At 43.7% G+C, this 19,608-nt stretch overlaps 2 long non-coding RNA genes across 2 annotated transcripts in view; both read right to left on the bottom strand.

Moving 5' to 3' along the window:
* LOC109493773 overlaps window positions 1-9,248 on the bottom strand; it is a 39,555-nt gene extending 30,307 nt beyond the window's left edge. Inside the window, exon 1 of the long non-coding RNA XR_006588712.1 lies at window positions 8,362-9,248. This is a non-coding gene — a long non-coding RNA (uncharacterized LOC109493773). The remainder of the gene's footprint in view (window positions 1-8,361) is intronic.
* Window positions 9,249-15,898: 6,650 nt separating this feature from the next.
* LOC109493775 lies at window positions 15,899-19,117 on the bottom strand. The gene is made up of 2 exons (XR_002148152.2): window positions 18,468-19,117; window positions 15,899-16,657 (listed from the first exon to the last, which is right to left on the bottom strand). It is a non-coding gene; the product is annotated as an uncharacterized LOC109493775 (long non-coding RNA).
* Between the last annotated feature and the right edge of the window lie 491 nt (window positions 19,118-19,608).

Here is a 19,608-nt window from a genome sequence, read left to right as displayed (position 1 = left end):
ATTGATGCTTATTGTTGGCTTGTTCATCCAGTGTGATAGTATTTGTCTTTTTTTTTTAATGTTTTTATTTATTTTTGAGACAGAGAGAGACAGAGCATGAGCAGGGGAGGGGCAGAGAGAGAGGGAGACACAGAATCCAAAGCAGGCTCCAGGCTCTGAGCTGTCAGCACAGAGCCTGACGAGGGAATCGAACTCAAGAACTGTGAGATCGTGACCTGAGCTGAAGTCGGATGCTTAACCGACTGAGCCACCCAGGCATCCCGATATTTGCCTTTTAACTACATATTATAGTCTACTAATATTCGTTTTGATTAATGATATATTTGGATTGATTTTTACCACCTTGTTTTGTATTTTCTCCTTGTCCAGAGCTTTTTAGTTTTTGCCCCTCTGTCTTGCCTCTTTTTAGCTTTACTGTTTTTTTCTCTCTCTCTCATTTCATTCTTTGCCTCTTCTGATTTGAAAATTACATTTTGGTTGTCTATTCTGTTACTGGTGTCCTATAAATGACCAACATGCATCTGTAACTTTAAAAACTAGAAGTTAATCAATATTTTTACCTTCATTTTGAGCACCATATGAACCTTAGGGCACTTCAACATTGATCACATGCTTTGTGACTTACATGTTATGTATTTGAGGGTTTTATTTCTACACTGATGTTATACACTGTAAATTGGATTTTAATTGCTTATGCAGTCAGTGTTTGTTTACATTTACCAAGACGTACACCATATTATTTATTCTGGTTCCTTCTTGCATCTCAGGTGCTCCCTCTGGGGTCATTTTTTTTTTTCCTGAAATATATTTTTTAGCCTTTCATGAGTGAAGACCTATTGGTAGGAGTCTCCTGCAGGGTCTTGGGGTTTTATTTTATTTGCTTATCTTTGTCTAAAAATGTCTTTATTTTGGCCTCATTCTTGAAAAAATAGTTTCACTGGACGTTCAGTTTTATCTTTAATTTAACTTGTTATCTAAAGTGACTCATCGGATGGGGGCTGATGTCAAGACTCGCAGACTTGAGAAATCTTTGTATTGTAAAACGCATAGATAGACAACTAATTGGGCAGACTTTTTTTTTTTTTTCCACTCACAATTTTGGCTACAGGAGTAAAACACACTTAAGCCCCTTTATGTCAACAAACACAGCACAATAGCATCTTCTCAACGACATTGTATTCAAATAGAACCATGGGACACTACAGTAATCTTGAACCGTCTCTACAGCCCAGTAACGCCTCCCAGTAACACTCCCCAGAGTCAGTTGCCTTCCAGCTGCTTTAGATTAACACCCTTCCTCCCACATTGAAATTGTTCTAGAATGAAGGTACAATGTCCTCACTCTTACTAACACAGAATTCCCTTTGTACACCTTCTTGCCCACCCCGCGGTAAGCTTTACCTGTGGTAGATGCTCAGTGAGTATTGGTTGAGCTTAAAAAAAAAAAAAGAAGAAGACACAGCCTTGTCCTGAGAGAGATTTCAATCTAACATAGAAATAGGTCAGGAAATAGTTACCTACCTGTATTTGCAATACGGACAGCTTTGATAGTGACCTAAATAATTTGTTTACAGAGAAATGAACTATTGCATCAATCGATTCCTTTTATCTTTGAGTGCTTATGGCTAGAAACTGAAATGGAGTTCTAGATTATGAGCCCTAGGTGCTGAGAGCACAATATTTTGATGGAAAAATGTTGTATATGGGAATTGATGCAGAGAACAATAATCGGGAAATAACTGCATGTTGACTATGTGTCAAGCATGGCATAGACCACTTTCTCTACATTATTACACTTACTCTTTACAACAACGCAAAATAAATACTATTATCTGGATTCCATAGTTTGGGGAACTGAAATTTAGAGACAATCTAACTAATAGCTACCTTCCCCACCACCACTATTCTCCACCACCACCAAAAAAAAAACCACAAAAATTAAAGGCTGGAGTGAGGTTGACACCCCTTATTTGAGACCACTGGGCATTCTGCCACTCAATATGATTCGGGAGGATTTCAGTGACAAGACCCACCCTCCTGACCCCATGAGTGGCCCATCAGATTTGCTCTCCAAGACCCTCCAATGTCTTGCGAAGTCATAGAAGCAACAGTGCTGGAGGTGAGTCATGAAAGCAACATCTTGAAACGAGCTCTGTGCTCTGCAATTCACACAACTTCCCTGGCTCCTTCTTAAGGCCAGCTCTTTATTTTTTCCCTTTAGTTTGGTTTGCCACGCAGCATCCTTCCAACAAGTGTTCTTTTACCAGACTGAATTTCTGTTGCGTTCAAACAAATAACCATAAGGGATAACTTAATACTGAATAACACTGGGAAAGAAGCATGATTATCATCCTGAAATGGACACAGGAAGTGAGATTCCCATCTGTGATGCTGGAAGGTCGACAAGCACTGATGAACCTGATCAAACCAGTGCCTGTGGCCCTGGACACAGCACTCCTACGGTGGGTGGGCTCTCAGGAACTGGGCAGTTCACTGCTCAGGGGGAAGAATGCCAAGACCACAGGCCCAGAGGGTTGCTTCTGAATGCACAAGCCGAATTAAAACTACAGAATACATGCTCAAACCTTGGAATTCCCACCTCCAGGCAAGAAAGAAAAAAACATGGTTTTTCTGTGAGTGCTAAAAGTATTCCTTTATCAGGTTAGAGTTGACCTGATAGAAAACCAACCCCAAATGATTGACAGGCTGTTATTCGACGAATCCGAATACCAGTTAAGTCCACAACATAGCAAAGTCTCTTAGTGAACATTTGGGACTTGATCAGGAAGGAGTGGAATTCTCCCAACTGGAACAGTGACATCTAGAGGGAATGAGGAAACCAGAGAAGCCCATTTAGTTCTTTTCCCACAAGAAAACAATGAAGAAGACCATCTTTTACAGACCAGAAAATACTTTATAGACAAGAAAAACTTACAGGTTTCACACGGTGAGAGGCAGAGCCAGAATTCAAGCCAAGAAAGTCTGATCCAAACCCCAAGCTCTAAACCAGGGTTCAGCAAGCCCTTTCTGTGAAGGACTTTCCAGGCCTTTGCCGAAGGTCTAAGCTCCACCAGGGTAAGCAAAAGCAACTTCAGGTAACACATCAGCAAATGGGGGTGGCTCTGAGCCAACAAAACTTTATTTGTGGACACTGAAATTTGAATTTGATGCAATTTCCACAGATCACTAAATATTCTTCTTTTGATTTTTGGAAAGAATTTTCAAATATTAAAATTATTCTTAGCTCATGAGCCATACAAAGCAAACATTGCTGTCATTTGCCAACACTCACTCTTAACCATATTATGGCAACAGAAGTGACACAGATTCAAGCTGTGCTACAAAGCTGTAATCATCAAGAGAGTATGGTACTGGCACAAAAACAGCCACTCAGGTCAATGGAACAGAATAGAGAACCCAGAAATGGACCCGCAAACGTATGGTCAACTAATCTTGGACAAAGCAGGAAAGAATATCCAATGGAATAAAGACAGTCTCTTTGGCAAATGATGCTGGGAAAACTGGACAACGACATGTAGAAGAATGACCCTGGACCACTTTCCTACACCGTACACAAAAATAAACTCGAAATGGATGAAAGACCTAAATGTAAGATAGGAAGCCATCAAAATCCTCCAGGAGAAAGCAGGCAAAAACCTCTTTGACTTTGGCCACAGCAACTTTTTACTCAACACGTCTCCAGAGGCAAGGGAAACAAAGGCAAAAATGAACTATTGGGACCTCATCAAAATAAAAAGCTTCTGCACAGCGAAAAAAACAATCAGCAAAACTAAAAGGCAACCGACGGAATGGGAGAAGATATTTGCAAATGACATGTCGGATAAAGGGTTAGTATACAAACTCTGTAAAGAACTTATCAAACTCAACACCCATAAAAACAAATAATCCAGTGAAGAAATAGGCAAAAGACATAAATAGACACTTCTCCAAGGAAGACATCCAGATGGCAAACAAACACATGAAAAAATGCTCCACATCACTCATCATCAGGGAAATACAAATCAAAACCACAATGAGATACCACCTCACATCTGTCAGAATGGCTAACATGAACAACTCAGGCAACAACAGATGTTGGCAAGGATATGGAGAAAGAGGATCTCTTTCGCATTGTTGGTGGGAATGCAAGCTGGTGCAGCCACTCTGGAAAACAGTATGGAGGTTCCTCAAAAAATTTAAAAAAAGTTGGGGCGCCTGGGTGGCTCAGTCGGTTAAGTGTCCGACTTTGGCTCAAGTCATGATCTCGCAGTCTATAAGTTCAAGCTCCGCATCGGGCTCTGTGCTGACAGCTCAGAGCCTGGAGCCTGCTTCAGATTCTGTGTCCCTCTCTCGCTCTGCCGCTCACCCGCTCCTGCTCTGTCTCTCTCTCTCTCTCTCTCTCTCTCTCTCTCTCTCTCTCTTAAGAATAAATAAGACATTTTAAAAAAATTAAGTTTGGGGCGCCTGGGTGGCGCAGTTGGTTGAGCGTCCAACTTCAGCCAGGTCACGATCTCGCGGTCCGTGAGTTCGAGCCCTGCGTCGGGCTCTGGGCTGATGGCTCAGAGCCTGGAGCCTGTTTCCGATTCTGTGTCTCCCTCTCTCTCTGCCCCTCACCCGTTCATGCTCTGTCTCTCTCTGTCCCAAAAATAAATAAACGTTGAAAAAAAAAATTTTTTTTTAAATAAATAAATAAAAATAAAAAATAAATAAAAATAAAAAAAATTAGGTTTAAAAAAAATTAAAAATAGAACTACCTACAGCCCATCAATTTTGCCACTAGGTATTTACAAGGGATACAGGTATGCTGTTTCAAAGGGGCACATGCACCCCCATGTTTATAGCAGCCCTATCAACAATAGCCAAAGTATGGAAAGAGCTCAAATGTCCATCAATGGATGAATGGATAAAGAAGATGTGGTATACACACGCAATGGAGTATTACTCGGCAACCAAAAAGAATGAAATCTTGCCATTTGCAACTACATGGATGAACTGGAGGGTATTATGCTAAGCGAAATTAGTCAGTCAGAGAAAGACAAATATCATATGACTTTACTCATATGAGAACTTTAAGATACAAAACAGATGAATATAAAAGAAAGGAAGCAAAAATAATATAAAAACGGGGGGGGGGGACAAAACATAAGAGACTCTTAAATATGGAGAACAAACCGAGGGTTACTGGAGGGGTTGTGGGAGGGGGGGATGGGCTAAATGGGGAAGGGGCACTAAGGAATCTACTCCTGAAATCACTGTTGCACTAGATGCTAACTAATTTGTATGTAAGTTAAAAAAATAAATTAAACTAAATGAAAAAAAAAAAAAAGAAGTGCCACAGGTTTCCATGATTTCTTGCAACTGTGTCCAGGAAAGGCCCAGTGTAGACAAACATAGCACGTGCTTACTCTTTGGCTTACGAGCAGTAGGACATCACACTGTCAGGAATGGCAGCCTGCATTTTGGAACTGCCCGCACGGGCCACATGGTTGGCTGTTTAGAGGACGGAAAGTCAGTATTCATTTCAAAAAAATAAAATAAAATAAAATAAAATAAAATAAAATAAAATAAAATAAAATAAAGTAAAGTAAAGTAAAGTAAAGTAAAGTAAAGTAAAATAAAATAAAATAAAATAAAATAAAATAAAATAAAATAAAATAAAATAAAATAAAATAAAATAAAATAAAATATCACATTAGAAGGAGGAGTTTGAATGTTTGAGGAAAATACTCATGCCGACGTGAGGCCAGCTGAAACGCGTGTTATGCCAAGGAAGTAAAATACAAAGAGCCAGGCATGTTTACTTTGCATCTCATAAATGATTTATGAGAACTTTAATACGGCTACTGAGTATACTTTAGGCTTGTTAGACGTTTTATTTTTTGACCAGGGAAAACTTTGTAAACGAAGACCCTGATATGTTAGCTTGGATTCCAGAGCCAAAGATATGTTTAAGTACGTCGGGGCACCTTTCTCTCTGACCAGTCCACTCCCTGCTGCCATTCTGATCTATGTACATTTCTCCATGGTCACTACAACTCTGACATGAATCACATAAAGAAAGACTCCTTGTCTACTACGAATTCCACATCTGCTTTCAAGAAAGGCCGGGATAGCAGATCTAGGGTGGAGGTGGGGGATCAGAGCAACGTTAGACTCAGTCACAGATGTAAGATACATTCAACCAAAGCACGAGCACAATCTTATTGTCATCTTCATATAAGTGGCTGTGAGTGTTGAACACTTTAGAAAGCCCACACAAATCCACCATGTTGAGGTTCATCCCAGGACAGCAGGTGAACACATTTGTGCCCTGCATTCCCAGGGAGAGCAGCCTTGGGATTTGGGGAAAGACATGAAACTATGTCTAGAGAGGTAGATATATCTTCCATCCATCATATCCCATTTTTTTCTTGGTTTCCAAGAAAGTCTATGTAAAAGAATTTTGAAGACATGTTCTGGTTGCTTTCTATTTGCTAATTTATAGAGAGAATAGTAGAAAGCAGTAGAAATGGATAGAACGTGGATAAAGAGTGTTGGTTGAGAAATAAAGGGTTGATAGGAATTCTTACGATCAGTTCCTTTCAAAAGATTTAAGGACTGAATTTGTACCAGACATTTGGATGGATGATGCAGAGACACTAGGGTTTTAAAAGCCCTTATTTTCAGGAAACTAATTATATGGAGTCAAGTAGAATAAAATATGTACAATAAACAATGATGCTTTAAATCAAGACTGGAAGGAAATACTCCTTTAATGTTGTAAGAACAACACAGAAGAGCAGAAAGATCAGAAGTTCTAATCTTGCTTTTTGTTTGTTGCATCTGAGATACTTACCTGAAGGCCAGGACATTGTGAGAGCCCTTCTGCTTCCCCTCTTCAGGCCCCAGAATCTGAAGATCCATGCCCCAGCTCCACCCATTATAAGACAAATAGAAAATTGCTGGCAACTTCATCAGGAGCCAGATACAAAAGGATGTAAAGTTTGGGGGCGGGCAGGGGTTGGTACCTATATTCCTTAGGCCAAACTGGACCACTGCCTAATTTTGTATGGCCCACAGGCTAAGAACAATTTTCACATTGTCGAATGAGGAAAAAGATAAATGGAATCAAATTCAAGTTTCAGTGTCTGTAAGTAAGGCTTATTGGAAGACAGACACCCCCATTCATTCACACATTGCCTCCGCTGCTTTTGGGGTGAACAGTTCAACAGAGACTCCATGGCCCACAAAGCCTAACACGTTTACATGCTGGCCCTTCACAGACAAGGTTCTCCAAGCCCTAGGTGAAGAATAAAAAGCCAAAGAACTGAGGAGGGAGAGAAAGATGGTGAGGAACCGGTCCAGCAGCACTGTCATCTACAATTGTAAGAATCTGTGGGGGTGGTGGGGGGGGGGAGGTGGCACCAGGAGAGCCCACAGAGAAAGCCTTGTGCCCTCAAAAAGGTCGAAGCGAGGTGGAGAGACTAGGAAACCCATGCACAAATTTATCTATGGGTTGCACTGTTGTTTAAATCCAAATTAAAGGACAGACTGAAACTTCTTTGAAATTTTACACGTGCTGGAGCAGCTGAAAGGAAGCCTACTTTGTTATGGATCGAACCCCCCCCCCGCAAAAGCACAATAAGTCTGTGTGTGTTTAGGAGGAAGGGGTGGATATGTGGAGACATACATATTGCAAATACCTTTTGAAAGGTCTATAGTGGGGAGTGAAACTGACATGAAGGACTGAGGTTTCACTTCTGACCATATCTATTTCAGTAGCGCTTAAGTATTGTCATAAGCATTCTAAGTAAGTGAATAAAGCAATCAAAATGGAAGAAAGCAAGAAAAAAAGAAAAGAGAAGGAAAGAAAAGAGAAGGCAAGGCAAGGCAAAGCAAAGCAAAGCAAAGCAAAGGAAAGGAAAAAGAAAAGATGCTCCATTAAAGAATTGTAACCACGAGTTTTGTGGGTTCAAAGGTAATGGCAGTCAGAGTTGACTATTCAGGAAAAGGGATATGGAAGAGGCAAATCAGGAAATGCTTTAGGAGGACATGACATTTGTAATAAGCCTTTAAGGATCAATAAGATTTGACAGGGTGACGAGGGCATGGTCAGCCAAAGAAACATTCAAAACCAACAAGAGTAGGAGTTCTCTGGCCCCAGTGAAGAAAGGGTCTTCCCAAATGGTCTCCAAGCTTACTGATATGGGAAATATAGTTTCAAGGCTGATTTGGTTGTATGCACAGGGACACATTCCACAAAATAATCAGGTGTGAAGAAAGGCTTGGCTGCTTATTAGCACAGCTTGCAGCTTATAAGAAAATAACGAAAGAAGAGAAGGAGGAATATTTCTATCACAGTAAGATAAATGCTGAACATACCGGGCCATCCTGAATTCCAGCCACACTTGCTCAATGCTTCTCAGTAAAATGAACAAAAGTGGATCAATCCGGTTTCTGAAGTAATTAGCAGCCATGCCTTTCTTGGATGCAAATGAACTTAAAACAGAGCCAGCTTGCAGGTTTAATGGTGGTCACTTGAACTTCCTATCAGTACAGTCTGCCAGCAATTCTCACCTGATAATAAATGTCCTGAATTAGTATCTCTGCAGGTGGAGACTGAAAGTCTCTAGTTCTGTCACTTCCAGGTGATATTTACGGATGAAAATGTGAGAGCCTCAATTCTAGAATGTGCACACCATTGCTCCATGGCATCTGTTGTTGATGACCCTACTAAAGACAAGTTGAAACGTTTAAAGACGTAGCTTCCAATTTGACCTTTCCAATCTAGCAGCTTCGAATTGAGGAATTTGAAACCATGTTCGTTCTGGCTCATCTGTGCTCCGTTGAGGACTTCTTAGACTTAACGTCCACATTTCTTCCGCTTCTTTCCCCAAACTTCTTCCTCCAGTTTCTGAGGGAGGAAAGAGGAATAACCCTCATAAAGCATTTAGCACGAGGCCTGATACCTAGAAAAGGTCAAAAATGTTGATTGCTTCCCGCGGTTGGATTCATCTCTTAAGTCTCTTGGGTGGTTTGTCACAAGACTTCTCAGAAGAAACGGGAGAATGATCTCAGGTCCTTAAAGTGCAGCTGTAGTGAACCTCGTGGGCACTTGTGCTCCAGGCCATTGGCTGAAGACAGGGCACTCAATGGTGCTGACTTTCAGTGGCTCTTTGCCCATTTCCAGGCAGTCAGCCTGCAGCTGCTCTCTGGAGCAGTGGTTCTCAGCCTTTGCTCAACTGTGGAACCCCGGACTCTGACAGAATCTGACCCCAAGGGTAGCTCCGGAGCAGTGCCAAGTCCCTGTGGTTGAAGCAGGGGTGTGAGCACCCGGAGTCTGCCCTCACCCCACCCCCCCAGGACCAGCTTCCCCACTAGGGGTCCATTTGGAAGCCAACCTTAAGCCTCAGAGTCTCTCAGAGTCTGCGATGGAATAAATTCGGTGTGAATGTTATAAAAGGGTCAAGAAAAGACTCTTGATCACTGGAAAGAGCAGAGTCCTGCAGTGAAGGCAAAAACCACTCTGAAACACTGCTTCCGTTATAAAATGAATGTTTAAAATAAAGCTAACCTGCCCAGATACGTGACAGCTTTGCGAAGAGTTCCTGCTAGTTCCACGGCCCTAACACAGTGCCATTACCTACTTAGTACTTTTGGAAAGTTGGTAAGTGGAGAGAGAACAGGGGTGGAATCATACAATGTTCAATAAGGCCCTGGGCATAGTGACACAGCAGAGTTACACTACGGGGTCGACTCGGAGCTGCTTTGCCATACAAGGTGAAGAATTGGACCTTTCTCCCAAACCACGGGACCTGAGGTTCTGGTTCTACCACTCCAGGTGGAGCCAGGGCCCTGGGGGGGAGAACAGAGGGGTAAGAAAAGCTGAGGGATGGAGAGAAGAAGAAGAGGGAGAACCCAGAAAGCCCACACAGGGAAGGAAACCTCGAGAGGCCCATCAGAGGGGGGACTCAGCCGGGGATCAGGGCATAGTCGTTATCAGTTCATTGCAAGGCCTGCTTTCCAGCGAAGAAGCGTGCTTTCATACTTGCTCATACTCCCAGCACATGACTGAGAGCCTACATGACCACACTGCAGTTAGCAGCCCCTGAGGACGTTTGGGGTGAAGCCCGAATTGCTGAACGTGACTGATGAGGCTCCTGTTGACTTCTCCAGACATGTCCCTCACCCCCCACCCCTTCCCCGCCCTCACCACCCTCCTAGTCACTCCCCACAGCCACACTGTCTTCTCCAGTCACACTTCGTTCCCTTCTTCATTGATTTACCCCAAGTGTCGATTGAGCACCTGCTACGTGTCATGTACGTAGACTCTGTGCTAAATACCAAGGAGTCCCCAAATGTCCACCTGGAATCATCCGTTCTCTGTCCCTTCACTCCTGCTGTCGCACTCCCCCCCTGCCTGGACACTCCTTTCCCCTCTGCTGACCACCTCCTGCACCTCCTTCAGATGGAAGCATCCAGAGGCTTTCCTTCACCCTCCTACCCTCCCTGAGCAAGCTGGCTCTTCATCCGTGTGCTCCCACAGCACGCACCCCCTCTCCTCACCTTTGTCACACCCCCATGACACATCATTGCCAGACCCCATGGTCTTTGTCACCTTTACATGCCACATCATTGCCGGGCCAGCTGCCAGTCCCGCTGGGCTATGGCAGGGCGGGTGGGGGAACAGCATTGTGCCTGTGGTCCGGCCTTCACCGGGGATGTTACCTGAGAAATTAAGCCCTACAGAAAAAGAGTCCACGTGTTCTCAATCCTCCCAGGGAGGGCACGTTGCATAGGAAACGAACTCACTCCCGAGCCACTGCGGACACCCCGGACATCCACGCTCAGTTCTCTCAGGGAACCCCCCGGGAGGGCCTACTGTCCATCCAAGCACAGAGCCCAGCACCCAGCATCTCTCAACAAATGTTCATTCAACTATAAGCGAGCGAGGTGTCCGGGTGTGGGGACAAGGGGAAGAATTCACTGTGTTCTCAGTCGCCTCTAAGTAAGGTCAATATCAACAATAACCCTTGCCGGCCTCTTGGACTAAAACTCGCAGGGAAGATCAGAGCTAGTTTGAAGAAGCCGGAGAAACCATAAGATCCGCGACTCTTTCAGCACCAGAGGAGCATTGTTCCCGTGGGTTCCAAGGCGGAGAACGACTTCTCACCTTGCCTTCCTTCACTGTCAGCCTTTACTCCTTTACTCGCTGGCTGCTTTTATTACATTCCCTTGCAGGTGCCTCTGTTTCTAATTAGAGCCCGGGGCCTGACCCCCTGAGAGCTGATAACAATTTTGCCCCGAGACATACCTGACCGGCTAACTGGAAAAGGCAGGTTAATGGTGTCTGCGCGGAAGGTATATTATTAGCAGTGAGTCTGTGAAGCAAATTCCCCGTGACTCTAATCTTCGGAATGCTGACTCCTGAGGTCAGTAATTGGGCCCCGCAGAATTCACCAGAGCAGCAGGCCTCAGCCTGTCTTCAGACCTCTTTGAAATTCAGTTCCTGAGGTCAGGGAAATAATTGCTTCATTTGAAGGGGGTGAAAAGAGACGAAGGGAGAAGAAACAGCCTTCGTTAATTCTTCAGTTTATCAATGCACCATGTTCTCAATATCCCGGTCTAATTAAAATAACACAGGCTGCTTGAGAAACTCAATCATCTCCACGGTGATGCTTGTCAGTTTGATCCTCCTGCCCGCTCAGAGATGCCTAATGGCAGATAAGCCTGGCGTCTGGGACTCCCTCGCTTAGTCATTAATTCAGCAACCAGGGTGCCACGATGCTCATTAACGTCCTTTGCCCCTGCTCTATTAAAACCTTTCATTAGCGGGGAGGATATTTTAATGTCACTGCTTTGCAACTTTCCAAAGAAAAATGCCAATGTAATCAACTTGAACTCTTGACCACCACGCCTAACGCAAATCTGCCTTCTTCTCATCCAGTCTGACTCTGGGCTCGGTTCACATTCCAGATACACTGACCATGATAATCTGGGCACCTGGTACCGCCTCGCCCGGAAGTGCTTGAACGTGGAATCATTCAGAGGATCTCTCTGAAGTTTGGCCCCTGGTGTTGCGACCCTGGCCACCTGAGAAAAAAGTTCCAGGCAAGATCCAGAGATCCACTTTTTCAGTTCATGATAAAAGAAAGAGGGGTGAAGAGGAATGGGGTGGGGGGGGGTTGTTGTTCTTTTGACTAAATCCCCATAACTCCCATGGGTCAGACTTAACTCCATCCAGCTCACAATCAAGAGAAAACTGGGCACAAAAGAGATGTGAAAGGAGTAGACCAAAATTTACACTCCAGGCAAGAAAGGAGTCGGGGGAATCAGCAGCAAGTTCCTTGGCCAAGTGAGGCACCCACGCTGACAGAGATCCCAACACGTATCCAGTCCGGCCCGGCGTCTGTATTGAGGACCCACCGCAGACGTGAGGAGGCAACCACTGGCCTGCTTACTGTGGAGACCTGAGGCATGGATCTCTAATCCCCATGGCCTTGGGGCTTTGGGTCTGGTCCTTCAATACCCACACGAGCCTCCGCATCTGATTTGGCACCTGGGCTCGGGACTCTTCCTCTCCCTACACCATTACTGCGAGAGCCAGGGCCAAACTGGCCCCTGGGCCTCAGTTTCCTTCCAGTATCTGAACCAGAATCTGCCAGCTTGGCCACTGAAATGGCCCCTTTGACCTGTCTTGTTGACAAGCTGTTAGCCTTGGCGAGGGCATACGATCTCGACAGCTTTCAGAGGCAGTCAGCACGCCTAAGTGGTGGGGGTGACATGACATGATGACAAGACAGGGTAGTGGGTATAAACCAACTCCACTTGAAACAAGCAAACGTTTTAAAAACCAGATTACCGTTTCCCTCCCTGTGCCCTAAAAGGCCAACATTTTACATGGGATTATAATAATTGTAAAGACCCTTTAAAAGTTTCCCCTTCTGGTAATTGCAACGCAGATGCAAATATTCCTTTCGCTTCTCAGGCCACAGCAGAAAAGCACTAGAAAGGAAATATATCAAAGCTCAGAGGCTGGAATTTTAAAAATGAGATTCCAACGTGTCTATAAATCTGACAGAAAGATGCAAAGAGACCCTTCAAGCCGGCGTGGGCAAAACATGCCTGGAATCTGGTCTGTGACCTCACCTGGCCACTTGCTTCATTAAATCTGCTGCTTTGGGGCAACGCACAGGTCTGGGGTCAGCTGGGATGTTTTCGTCCCACGTATACCACGCAATATTGTTTGCTCGCCTTGGGGCTGCCCAGCGTCCTGCCTCCTGCTCAAGTGTCGTGACTCGGCCAAACTCAAGAGGCAGGAAACTGAGCTGGATGGATCACTGGTTTGATCTCCAGTGACAAATCCCTTGTTGTGACGTCTTTCAGAGACAGGAGATCGCCCAGGGGTGGGGGAGGCAGGGAGGAGGCTGAATCGGGAAAAGGGCAGGAGATAAGTCTTCACCAAGATGGCTCCTGCTCCCCCAAACCACCTGCACGTGGGCACATCTGTCCTGCTTTCGATGCTACCTCATGCATATCCATCCAGAGAGAAGGTGGAAAAAAGTGCCCGGGAGTGAAGCACGGGGAGAGACCTCGAAAGAAATTTGCAGGTGTTCAGGAGCCAAATAATTTTAGGCTCAATGCTCTCATTCCCAAGATCAGGCAAGAGACTTAGCCTTCTGTGTCTTCGTTTTCACATCAGTGAAATGGGGATACTAACACTCATGCGTCACGGTTGTCAAGAGGAATGAATTCAATAACATACGCAAAACGCCTCTCATAGACAACTGATCCTTTATTAATAAATGCCGGATCCTTTCGCTTTCCTTTTCCAGATTATCTGCTACAGGTTTGCCTATTTAGTAGGGCAAGTAAAGGGAAGACCTGAGAAACATAATTCTGTTCTCTTAACAAGGGGGGAGGGGCGCCTGGGTGGCGCAGTCGGTTAAGCATCCGACTTCAGCCAGGTCACGATCTCGCGGTCCGTGAGTTCGAGCCCCGCGTCGGGCTCTGGGCGGATGGCTCAGAGCCTGGAGCCTGTTTCCGATTCTGTGTCTCCCTCTCTCTCTGCCCCTCGCCCGTTCATGCTCTGTCTCTCTCTGTCCCAAAAATAAATAAACGTTGAAAAACAAAAACAAAAACAAAAAAAACAAGGGGGGAAACACAGACAAGATGAAATCAAGGCTCTTGAACCTGAGAATCATTCCCAGCAAGAAGAGATATTTGTGATGAGAAGATTCATGAGGCACCAGCCCTTTTACTTTAATACTTTAGATACTTTAGATACTTTTCCAACCCAGTCACCCAGATGAGTGAGTGACATGATCACAATCTGTTGGATTCATTTTCCCAAAAGGCCAGCTAGTCATGGAAGTACCATATGGATGACCTTGTTCAACGGGTGTATTTGCTTAGTAGTCTAGCCCACGTGCTTACCCTACTCGGGTCCTAGGAATTCCCTTTCCTGGCTCCTACTTTGCCACCATGTCTCAAAGTCCAGCTCTCCTACTTTCTTTCTGGAGTGCAGACTTTTGCCAGGAGGACCTGAGAGAAGGCAGAGAGAGAAAGAGAGAGAGAGAGAGAGCCCTCCTCCTATGGCCCAGCGCACCATCCCATGACAAAGAGCAATTTCTCCCAAGGGGATTGACATTGAGAACCTCCATTCCCTTACTGCTTGCTCCCTTGCAAATCAATGACGCCTAGTGATTGCTGATAATATTTGTTCAACTTCAATATGTAAAGGAACGGTCATATTTACACACAGCTACATGTAGACCAGTTTGTTGTTATAGATCCTTCTGCTGCACAAAGTGAAGGATGCACGCCTTAACTCCATAAGCTTCCAGAAGTCCTCACCATATCAGGTCTGAGTCTTTTGGAACACAATCACTCCACAAAAAACACCCACAATTTTATAAGAACAGACAACAGTTTGTAACATACACACACACACACACACACACACACACACACACACACCAATTCTCCCAAAGATACCCAGCTAAAATATAAAATATGCAATAGATGTGGCCCAAAACAAAACAAACATGATTAAAACCTCATTCTGGTTATTCCCAAGTCTTTTGCAACAGTGGTTGGGTATTTGCTTATTGACTCATTGCTTATTTACTCATTCATTCAACAGATGCTATTTAGAGACAGGCACTGTTCTACAAAACAGGGACACGGCCTGTCCTCACAGGGTTTAAAATTAATAGTTCATTGTGATCCTTTTCCAGAACTAAATGCATGTGTATATGTATGCATACATTTAAAGAAAACAAAAAAGCAAGCTTGTTTCAAAGACTTGAATCGAAGTCTTAGATTCTGTTCACGTAATTCTTTTTCCATGTATGCCCATTTAGGCTTAAAAAAACACATGAGGGGCTGGGCACTGGATATATATTGCCTTATCCGGCACTTGCCCGTTCTTCTAACACTGCTTCCTCTTCTGTGTCCTCACAGACCACCCATTTAATGATCGATTGCATTCTTAGCCAGAATTTACCTTTTTTATTTTAAAATAAATATGTTCACCATTTCTAATCTAATGCACTTCCCAGCTTCACACAATATGTCTGTGTCTGTATATTAAAATGTTCATAAGAGCAGGGCTCCTGGGTGGCTCAGTTGGTTAAGTGTCCGACTTCGGCTCAGGTCATAAACTCGTGGTTTGCGGGTTTGAGCCCCGCATCGGGCCCTGTGCTGACAGCTCAGAGCCTGGAGCCTGCTTCAGATGCTGTGTCTCCCTCCCTCTCTGCCCCACCCCCACTCACGCTCTGTCTCTCTCTGTCTCTCAAAAATGAATAAACATTTTAAAAAATTAAAATGTTCCTAAGGGCGATTATAATTGCAAGTACAATGTTTTCTGGCATGCCAGGTCACAATCTCCCTCCACCAGTGAATGTGCCCAAGGATGTAGGTGCTAACATTCTGTTGAGTCTTTATTTAGTTTTGATTTAGTGACCATCACTGTGCTGAGATCGCCATACTCACTTTCCTCTTTACTTCCCATAGTAGCCCCAAAAAGTAATTTATTGACAGATGAAGACGCTGGGGCTCCCTGAGTAGCCCTCCACCCAGATAGTTGATCGCAGAGCCAAAAGTTAACCTCCAGACTGAATATTGAGAACTACTGCCCCAGGAGAGAGCCTGGGGGAGGAGAAAACATGGGCCTTTGAACTACAGTCATGTCTAGATTTTTAGAGGTCTTTCCAAGACATGTCAGGGGTTTTCCTGGGTTTTCTTTTCAGATAAATGCTCCAGTGTTGACTCCTCTGTGTCTAAGCTGGCTCAAACGAAAGTATATTTATTTCCGTGGGAATGGTAGAACATGGGATGGGGGAGATTCTTTCTCTGCACAGCTGTCTCTAATCTCAGAAGGTCAAATCTCCAAAGCTGATAGACCATCATTCAAGTTGGTGGGTCCACCAGAAAGACCTAAGCCCTCTCGTGATCTCTGGGATGTGGTACCAGCACAAAGAACCTTTTAGAACCTTTTGCATAACAGAACCTTTCAGTGGGTTAAAAAGAGAAACTGAGCTTATATCCTCTTCTTGCTGCCATGGTTCAAGAGCAGAACTTTGAAGATTCCTTGTCTGAAACAGTCCTCATGGTGGTCCTTTAAGCAAAGCCATCCAGTCGGTGCTCAAAACAAACTCTGCAAATATCTTGCATCCTAGGTTGAGTATTAAAATATAAATTATTTGGAAACCACAACCAATTACAGATTCATAGCATCATCTTATGTGACGGGCAGATGATATTTGGTAACAGAATATATCCCTATTTCTGGAAATAAAAATCCTGTCAGGAATACTAATTTTTTTTTATATAAATGTTTATTCATTTTTGAGAGAGAGAGATGCATGAGCGGGGTAGGGGCAGAGGAAGAGAAGTATAGAGGATCCAAAATGGGCTCTGTGCTGACAACAGCAATCCTGATATGGGGCTTGAACTCACAAACCGTGAGATCATGACCTGAGCTGAAATTGGACACTCAACTGACTGAGCCACCCAGATGCCCCAGGAATACTAACTTTTTCACAAACTTTTTCTCTCCCAAAATGCCTGAGGGATAAGACACACTCCCTCAGTCACAGCAGCCATCTCTAGGCATGATTTAGGATTGAGTAAGGAATTTGGTGTCCCGTATAGGGGTTACAGGCTCTACAATATCACAATCTGTCAGGGACAGAATGTACTTTACAAAGCCCCACAGGCGATTAGAACGTGCCCATTCATCTTGCCCAACACTTCTCTCCTCCTATCTTTGTATAAAGATATAAAGTGAAAATACTCTCCCCAAAACAACCAAACACCAAGAGGCTACTGAGGCGTCTATAACTTATAACAGATACTTAAAATAATCATTTACTCAGCTAAGTTATGTTTACTGGGAAGGGCCACAAAAAAACCCTAACATTAATCCATTAAAGAATATAATGTGATACATCCTAGTACCTTTGGACAGTATTATGGTCCTACACATGCTACCAAAGTTGAAAATAAATTTACTATTTGCTTTTTAGTGATTGCAGCTTATATTTACAAAGCCAGATAAGCAGACTTTACATTCTCCAGGGAACCTGGGTGGCTCAGTCAGTTAAGCGTCTGACTTTGGCTCAGGTCATGATCTCACGGGGCTTGAGCCCCGTGTTGGGCTCTGTGATGATAGCTCAGGGCCCGGAGCCTGCTTTGATTCTATGTCTCCCTCTCTCTCTGTGCCTTCCCCACTTGTGCTCTCTCTCAAAAATAAATAATAAACGTTTAAAAATTGTTTGAAAAACATATACATTCTCCTTTTCACTAGTATTTTAAAGATTTTCCCTTACGTGAATTCTCTATCATTTAACCAAATTTTCATGTAAAACTATTAGAGAAAAATGAAATATTTTACTCACACTATTTTCTTAAACAATCCCTAAACATAATAAACATAAATGGCCTAGATTTTTTTTAGATGCTCTAGAATCTGAACATAAAATAAGCCATCTGTTGTTTAATGACTTTCATTTAAAGAACTTGCAAATAGGGGCACCTAGGTGGCTCAGTTGGTTAAGCATCCAACTCTTGATCTTAACTCAGGTCATGATCTTACAGTTTGTGAGTTCCAGCCCCACATCAGGCTCTGTACTGACAGCACAGATCCTGCTTGGAATACTCTCTTCTTGTCTGTTCCTAGCCCACTCATTCTCTCTCTCTCTCTCAATAAGTAAATAAACTTTTTTAAAAAAAGAACTTACAAATAGATTTATTCTGTTATTACCCTCCCGTCATTCCCATTTGGAAAAATAAATGCAAGGAAGTTTTTTTTGAAATAAAATACTAATCTTTGTTGCATTCATTGCTGCTAAGAATACAACACATAGTCAGCCAAACTTCCTGGGATGTGAAGAGGTGAATTTAAGTCAAGTAAGTAATCAAATTAGCAGAGTTTTCCCAAAGTGAAAGTATGACTTATACCTTTCATTTCTGAAGAGACTTACTTGCTGTTTTCATCTTAAGTCTTCAGCCATTACTAGAAGAGAAGTTAAAGGAGTCTGCAGGAGAATTTCCATTCTAGGCCAAGCAGCACAGCTTTGGGCCCGCCTCATTGTCAGTGTGCTTGAAGTTGCACAACCAGGGGTTAAGCATGGGATCCACTCATGTGTTTGTCATTGTGAGGAAAACTGGTCCCATATGCCCACATGCATGCGCACACACCTCATTTCATGTCTGGACTTCAGACACGTGCAACAGCACATAGCGATGTCAAGGAAATGGCAACGTGTTCCTGCTTAAACCCACTTACAAGAGAAAACTGCATTCAGATGACCTATTCAAAAGGTGCTTTAACTTTATTCCAAGTGGCCGGCAAGAGAGCTTGCTTGAAATGAGCTGATTTTTACCTTTTTAAAGAATTTGAGTTATCAATACTTTTAATTATAAGATTCATTTTGATCAAGGGTCCAAATCAATCTCCAAGGAGTTTTCCTTGCTTTTTCCTAGGTTTACAAATATCATGTGTCCAGGGCGCCTGAGTGGCTCGGTCAGTGAAGCATCCGACTCGGTTTCAGCTCTGGTCATGTTCTCACAGCTCTTGGGTTCCAGCCCCACATGGGGCTCTGCAGCTGGCAGTACGGAGCTTGCTTGGGATTCTGTCTCTCCCTCTCTCTCTGCCCCTCCCCTGCTTGCGCTGTCTCTGTCTTCTCAAAATAAATAAGTAAACTTAAAAAAAAAAAGTTACCTTAAAAAAAATCATGTGTCCAATAGGGCAAAAGCATCAAGTTGAAATCACAGTTGACCTTCAGGCATGAGAACTGGGAGGGTGTTGGGAGCTAAGAATGCCATTCAGTAGAAAGAGAGAAAGGGATTCTGATGTAAGTGGTGGAAGTCATATAACAATTTGGGATATGGGTTCTTACACACACACACACACACACACACACACACACACACCTGCTTCAGCAAAGCTGCCACAGGACTTCTCCTAGGGCATTTTCATTCCCACAGCCCTAACACTAGGCCACGTTATGTGAACTGATCCATTTCATCTACTTTGAGCCAGTGTATCTGATTCACACAGGTTCACAAGGTTTTGCCAACTTTCCACGGTATTAAAGAGTCTGTTGCCCTACAATGATTGAA

This window comes from Felis catus, chromosome D4, assembly GCF_018350175.1.
Source record: "Felis catus isolate Fca126 chromosome D4, F.catus_Fca126_mat1.0, whole genome shotgun sequence".
Classification (NCBI taxonomy): Eukaryota; Metazoa; Chordata; class Mammalia; order Carnivora; family Felidae; genus Felis; species Felis catus.
The sequence above is the reverse complement of the archived record's forward strand: the minus strand, read 5'-3'. Positions and strand labels throughout refer to the sequence as shown.